Below are 7,023 nucleotides of genomic sequence, written 5' to 3'. Positions count from 1 at the left end.
GTTACGAGCTGGAGGAGGGAGAGGAACCAAACCAGCAAGATGTGGCTATGAATGAAAGATGAGAAACATTTGGAAACTGGTCAATTGAAAAACAAAATGGTTAATTTCTACAAAACATTGCGGGTAATCAGCAGATCAGGCAGCAAATGTGGAGAGGAATAAATGGGCAGCATTTAATCCGAGCCCCTTCAGCATGTCCAGACTGTGTACTCCTCTGCTTAGTTGCTGCCAGAACTGCAGTGCTCCTTCAGCATTTTGTGTGCGTGCGACTTTATATTTCCAGCAAATGCAGAATCTCTTTTGTTTCAGATCTGCATTTGTAAGAGGATTGCACTTTGGCATTAGATACACGAAGTGCCTGTTGATATTTAATGTATCGTTTATGGGAGCCGCTTTCTGCATTAAGAAAGCTGCTGAGTTTTCTACACACAAAAAAAAATACCTGTGATATGGACAAGGAACCTGTGCTTGCAGAAATTTTTAATGGCACCATGGTTACCCATAAAACCGCGTGAATAAAATTCCGCCGTCGTTCGAAGCAGCGATCAAATGCGCAGGCGCAGTGTTGCTGCCGTCTCCGATAACTACGCATGCGCGCAGTATACAAAATGTCGGGAGGAGCGGAGAGGTGAGGGCTTTTCTGACTCTAATTGAGTGACAATTGCTGTAAGAACCGGAGACTGTGGCCCGTAAACTCGGCACAGGCAGGTCTTTTTCCTCTCTCTCAGCCCCACGATCCGTACACGGGCCCCGGGGAGCTTCCGGCTGATCAGGGAACGGGAGCAGATAGATCTCACAGACGGAGCTGAGCTCCAGCTATCTGAATGCAAGGATTAGGAACTCGGAAAAAGTGAACAAAATCTTTCGATCAGCTGTTAAGAAAATCACCTTTGCTCTATCTCCAACCGCAGCAGGAGAAAATCTGCAGCTGCTGTAAATCCCAGCAACAGACACAAAATGCCGGCGGGACTCAGCATTAGTACTCTTTCCCATAGATGCTGCCCGGCCTGCTGAGTTCCTCCAGCATTTTGTGTGTGTTGCTTGCTCCGCCTGCTCTTGCTCTGGACTTTTCTACCCGTGAGAACATGTTCTGCCAATTCTCTTTGGGCACATAACGATATCAAACACCTTTGTCCTGGGCAACAAGTAGCTTTCACATCACAAATGTGCCAGACTCCAATGAGACAGACTGCTGCCCTTCCCTTCAAATTCATTGGCATTGTCGTCACCGAGTTCATCACCGTCCGTCACTTGAGGGAGGTTTCAGGGGAAATATTTATGTACAATACAGAAACTGGTGTTACCTGTGTGCATTGTGGTGATGCAAAAGTTGCTGGAGAATTTGCAAGTAGGAAGAAGAGTGATATTTGGAAGTCCAACTTTTTGAAGCACCATTCAGGAAGAAAATTGCATACAGTGATATGCAAAAGTTTGGGCAGCCTGCATGGTCTGTATTTAGTAACAACCCCTTTGGCAAGTATCACAGCTTCTAAAGGCTTTCTGCAGCCAGCTAAGAGTCCTTCAATTCTTGTTTGGGGATTTTTGCCCATTCTTCCTTGCAAAAGGCTTCCAGTTCTATGAGATTCTTGGGTCATTTTGCATGCACTGCTCTTTTGCGGTCTATCCAGAGATTTTCTTTGATGTTTAGGTCGGGGGACTGTGATGGCCATGGCAAGACCTTCAGCTTCCGCTTCCTGAGGTAGTCCATTGTGGATTTTGAGGTCTGTTTATGATCATTATCCTGTTGTAGAAGCCATCCTCTTTTCATCTTCAGCTTTTTTACAGATGGTGTGATGTTTGCTTCAAGAACTTGCTGGTATTGAATTGAATTAATTTTTCCCTCTACCAGTGAAGCGTTCCCCGTGCCACTGGCTGCAACACAAGCCCAAAGCATGGTCGACCCACCCCCATGGTTAACAGTTAGAGGGGTGTTCTTTTCATGATATTCTGCACCTTTTTTTTCTCCAAACATACCTCTGCTCATTGTGGCCAAAAAGTTCTTTTTTTATATTCATCAGTCCACAGGACTTGTTTCCAAAATGCATAAGGCTTGTTTAGATAACACACACAAAATGCTGGTGGAATGCAGCAGGCCAGCCAGCATCTATAGGGAAAAGCACTGTCGATGTTTCAGGCCGACACCCTTCATCGTTTCGCTTGTTTAGATGTTCTTTTGCAAACTTCTGACGCTGAATTTTGTGGCAAGGGCACAGGAAAGGTTTTCTTCTGATGACTCTTCCATGAAGGTCATATTTGTACAGGTGTCCCTGCACAATAGAACAGAGCACCACCACTTCAGAGTCTGCTGAATATTACTGAAGGTCTTTTGCACTCAAACAGGGGATTTGATTTCCCTTTCTAGCTATCCTACGAGCATTTCTCTTGGAAGGATTTCTTGGTCTTCTAGACCTCAACTTGACCTCCACTGTACCTGTTAACTGCCATTACTTAACTACATCATGAACTGAGGTAATGGCTACCTGAAAATGCTTTGCTATCTTCTTATAGTCTTCTCCTGCATCATGTATTTTAATTTTCAGAGTGCTAGGCAGGGGCTTAGAGGAGTCCGTGGCTGCTGATTGTTGGGACAAGTTTTGTGGAGTCGGTATTTATAAAGCTTTGAAATTTGCAACACCTGGCTTTTTCTGATGAAGATTGTGAACAATCCATAGCCCTAACAAGCTAATTAAGGTCTGAGACCTCGGTAAAAATTATCTGACAGCTCAAATCTCTTGGGGTTCCCAAACTTTTGCATGGTGCTCTTTTCCTTTTTTTCCACTCTGAAATTGTAAAAACAAAAATAATACACTAAGCTTGCTTAATATGTTGAAAAGAATGTTTCATCTTTAACTTTATGACTTATGGAGATCAGTTCATCTTCCACTCAGTTAACTATTCAGAATAACAGAAATTTTGACCGGGGTGCCCAAACTTTTGCGTGCCAATGTATATACGGTGTGCAAAAGCACTGGTGAGAAAATCCTTCAGTACTGCTACAGGCCTGTTGCATTGGCTGTGTGAGAGTGCGGATGAAGTCAGTGAAACCCAGAGGAGATCAAAGTGCTTATTGACAGTGACTTGATAGCTGACGAAATGAATACCTCTCTATATAAAATTCACTGTGCACGTGTTGTTCTCACTGGGCAAAAAATTGCACAGCACAAGGTTTTTGTGAACACTGGTGATTACAAATTGGAGGGGATACTGGTGGGAAGGTCCCTGATACCCTCACCTACAAGATGTGCATCCAGCTGCAGCTTGTAACCCTGCACTTTAAGAAGCTGGAACTTGAAATGGATGAATTCTGGATCAGCCGGGAGTGGGAGGGGCTGATAGAAATGACAGAAAGAGAGGTGTGTCTTATCGAGGTGCAGGACACAGGAAACTGATTGAGAGTCAGAAAGGGGAATGAGGTTAAACAGCCATCGTAGAATACTCCTGTGGCCATCCCCCACAACAACAGGTGGACCACTTTCGAAACTGTTGGGGGAGGGATTATCTGGCAGAGGTAAGTCAAAGGTGTGATAGGGGATTCAATAGTTAGGGGAACAGAACTAGAATGGGACTAATCTCCTAGTGGTAAAGCTTGCAAGTGCTAGTGGGGGATTTAAAGTTGCAGGCAGGGAGGGAGCCAGAATGACAGAACAGATAATGGAGGGGGTGAATCGTATTGAATTGACTTTAATACTTATATCCTTCATATACATGAGCCGTAGAAATATTTACATTATGTCTGTCTAAATGTGCAATGTGCAATTTATAGTAATTTATAATTAACAGTATGTACAACAGGACAGTCAACATAACAGAGAAATACATTTGTATCTGCATGAATTAATAAGTCTGATGACTTGGTGGAAGAAGCTGTCCCAGAGCCTGTTGGTTCTGGCTTTTATGCTGCGGTCCCATTTCCCAGATGGTAGCAGCTGGAGCAGTTGGTGGTTGGGCTGACTGGGATCCCCAATGACCCTTCAGGTCCTCTTTACAGCCCTGAATAGTGGGAAGTTCACATCTACAGATGTGCTGGGCTGTCCGCACCACTATTTGCAGAGTCGTGCAATTGAGGGAAGTACAGTCCCCATACCAGGCAGTGACACAGCCAGTCACAATGCTCTCAGTTGTGACCCTGTAGAAAGTTCTTAGGATTTAGGTCCCCAATTCAAACTTTTCAATGTTCTGAGGTGAAAGAAGCACTGTTGTGTTTTTTTTCACCACACAACCAGTATGGATGGACCATGTATTATGATATTGTAGCCATTGCTGGGACTTGGTTCCAGCCAACAGTCTGAGGGATATGGAGGATCAAATCTTTCTCCAGTGATCACAGACCATGCCAAGAAACAAAGCTTGATATATTAAGAGATTTTAATTTTCCATCTATTGACTGAGACTCCCATACCATAAAAAGACTGTTGGGGTAGAGTTTGTCAAATGTGCCCTTAATCGGGACGTAGAATTCCCAATGTAGAAGTTGCATGTGCAAGTACTTGTGCAATAAGCTATTAGGAAATGATCCGGGGCTGTTGACAGAAATTAGTGATCATAATGCCTTGAAATTCAAAGTAAATATGGAAAAAGCGAGGTCTGGACCACGGGTTGAGATTCTAAATTGGAGAGAGGTCAATTTTGATGGCGTCAGAAAAGATCTGCCAAGTGTGGATTGGGACAGGCTGTTTTCTGGCAAATTATGATAATTTTCTAATTTATAATTTTACTAATTCGATAATTTATGATAAATACCATAATTAGTTGGTGAGTGGGAGTTCTTCAGAAGTGAAATTTTGATGATGTAGAGTTTGTAGGTGCCTGCAAAAGTAAAAGTTGAAAGATAACTGGTGCAGGGAACCTTGGTTTTCAAGAGATATCGAGGCCCTGGGTATTTTGTTCCTCTCAATGCTTCAGACTGTTGGGTGCTGCAATATCATAATTCCACACCGTGAGCTCATCCGACAATTTTTTCAGTTGTCTTCTCTTGGTTTCTAAAAGCTTCCCAATAGTTTCTGCTCTTTTGTTTGCCCTCTCTTTGGCTTTTATATTGGCTTTGGCTTCTCATTTCAGCCACGGTTGTGTCCTCCTGCCTTTCCAATGCTTCCAGTTCTTTGGGATATATCTACCATGCACCTCCTGAGTTGCTCCCAGAAACTCCAGCCATTGCTGCTCCGTCGTCACTCCTACCAGATTCCCCTTCCAGTCAGGTTTGGCCAGCTTCTCTGTCACAGAAACATGGAGAAGCTCAGAACAGAAACATGCCCTCTCTGTACAATCAGAATGGTAATCTATACGGGAGACAAAATAGATGGGGGAGGCTTTAAATAGTAGTTTAGCATCTGTATTTGCTCAGGAGATGGACACAGGTGAGGCAAGGCAGCATCAACTTCATGGACCCTGTACACATTACAGAGGTGGAGGGGTTTGCTGTCTTGAGGCAAATTAGTGTGGCTCAATCCCCAGGGCCTGACAAGTTGTTCACAGGGACCCTGCGGAAGACAAGTGCAGAAGTTATCGGGGCCCAAGCACAAATATTTAAATCATCCTTAGCGACAGGTGAGGTACTGCAGGATTGGAGGACAGCCGATGTTGTTCCGCTGTTTGAGAGGGGCTCTAAGGAGAAACGAGAAAATGTTACATTTGTGAGCTTGAGATCAGTAGTGGGAAATTTATGAGAACATGTGCAGGAACCGGATTTATAAGTATTTGGATAGGTGTGCACTGATTAAGGATAGACAGCATGGCTTTGTGAATGGTAGGTCATGTCTAGCCAGTCTTATAGAGTCTCTCGAGGAAGTTATCAGGAAAGTGAAGACAAGGCAGTGGATGTTGTCTACATGGACGTTAGCAAGGCACTTGACAAAGTCTCAGATGGGAGTTTAGTCAAGAAGGTTCAGTCATTCAGCATTCAAGATGAGACAGTAAATCGGATGAGACACTGTCTTTGGGAGAAGCCAGAGTGTGATAGCAGTTGGTTGCCTCTCTGACCGGAGGCCTGTGACTATTGGTGAGCCACAGGGATCAGTGCTGGATCTGTTGTTGTTTGTCATCTGTATCAGTAATCTGGATAATAAGATGGTTAGGGATCAGCAAATTTTTGGATGAAACCGAGTCTGGGGATTCAGCGGACTGTGAGAAGACTATCATGGCTTGCAGTGCGAACTGGACCAGGTGGAAATATGGCTTGAGAAATGGAAAATGGAATTCAATGCAGACAAGTGCGAGCTGTTGCATGTTGGTAGGACCTACCAGGGTGGGTCTTACACAGTGACTGATCGGACATGGAGGAGTGTTGTTGAGGAATGGGATCTGGGAATACAGGTCTATATTTCACTAAAACTGGTGACACAGTTCGATAGGGACGGAAAGAAGGATTTTGGCACATAGTCCTTCATAAACCAAAGTACTGAATGGTATGTTATGTTGACTTTGTACAAGACATTGGTGAGGCCTAATTTGGAGTATTGAGTGCAGTTTTAGTCAGCAACCTACAGTAAAGATGTCAAGACTTTGAAAGAGTTCAGAGAAAGTTCACAAGGATGTTGTCAGGTCTGGAGGACTTGGGTTATAAGGAGAGATTGAAAAGGCCAGGACATTATTCCTTGGAATGTAAAAGATTGAGGGGAGATTTGATGGAGTTATACGACAATTTAGAGGTTTATGGATAGGATAAAAGCAAGCTGGCTTTTACCACTGAGATGGGGTGAGACTACAACCAGAGGCCATGGGTTAAGGGTGAAAGGTGAAATGTTAAGGGCCACATGAGGGGAAAATTCTGCCGGGTGAGTTTCCAAAGAGATCACCAGCTCGTAACCCAGCACGGATGGAAAGCGTGCAGGGGAGCCGGCTGGATTCGAACTCAGGACCTTTCGTCCCGAAGTCTGGCACTGATGCCACTATGCCACCAGCCAGGTCAGGAGATATTTTTTATGGCATTGAATCTGTGGCATTTTAAATTAACATGACATAAAGGAAAACCCCAGCTGCACATCAACAAAGGCTATTTGTGTGAGAGGGTTTAGTTACCGTGAGGCC

General features: G+C 44.1%; 2 protein-coding genes across 5 annotated transcripts in view; one reads left to right on the top strand and one right to left on the bottom strand.

Annotated features, from left to right (window-relative positions):
- The first annotated feature begins 502 nt into the window (after positions 1–502).
- LOC132388654 (zinc finger protein 239-like) overlaps positions 503–7,023 on the top strand; it is a 12,771-nt gene continuing 6,250 nt past the window's right edge. The window contains exon 1 of the mRNA XM_059961024.1: positions 503–628. The gene's annotated coding sequence lies outside the window, so the exon portion shown is untranslated. The remainder of the gene's footprint in view (positions 629–7,023) is intronic.
- LOC132388653 (zinc finger protein 239-like) overlaps positions 3,261–7,023 on the bottom strand; it is a 26,725-nt gene continuing 22,962 nt past the window's right edge. For 2 of the 4 annotated variants that reach the window (XR_009510302.1, XR_009510305.1), the window contains exon 4: positions 3,261–5,477. The gene's annotated coding sequence lies outside the window, so the exon portion shown is untranslated. The remainder of the gene's footprint in view (positions 5,478–7,023) is intronic. The other 2 variants (XR_009510303.1, XR_009510304.1) reach the window with 2 other exon arrangements.

This window comes from Hypanus sabinus, unplaced genomic scaffold (genome assembly GCF_030144855.1).
Source record: "Hypanus sabinus isolate sHypSab1 unplaced genomic scaffold, sHypSab1.hap1 scaffold_371, whole genome shotgun sequence".
Classification (NCBI taxonomy): Eukaryota; Metazoa; Chordata; class Chondrichthyes; order Myliobatiformes; family Dasyatidae; genus Hypanus; species Hypanus sabinus.
This window is presented reverse-complemented; position numbering and strand designations above follow the sequence as displayed.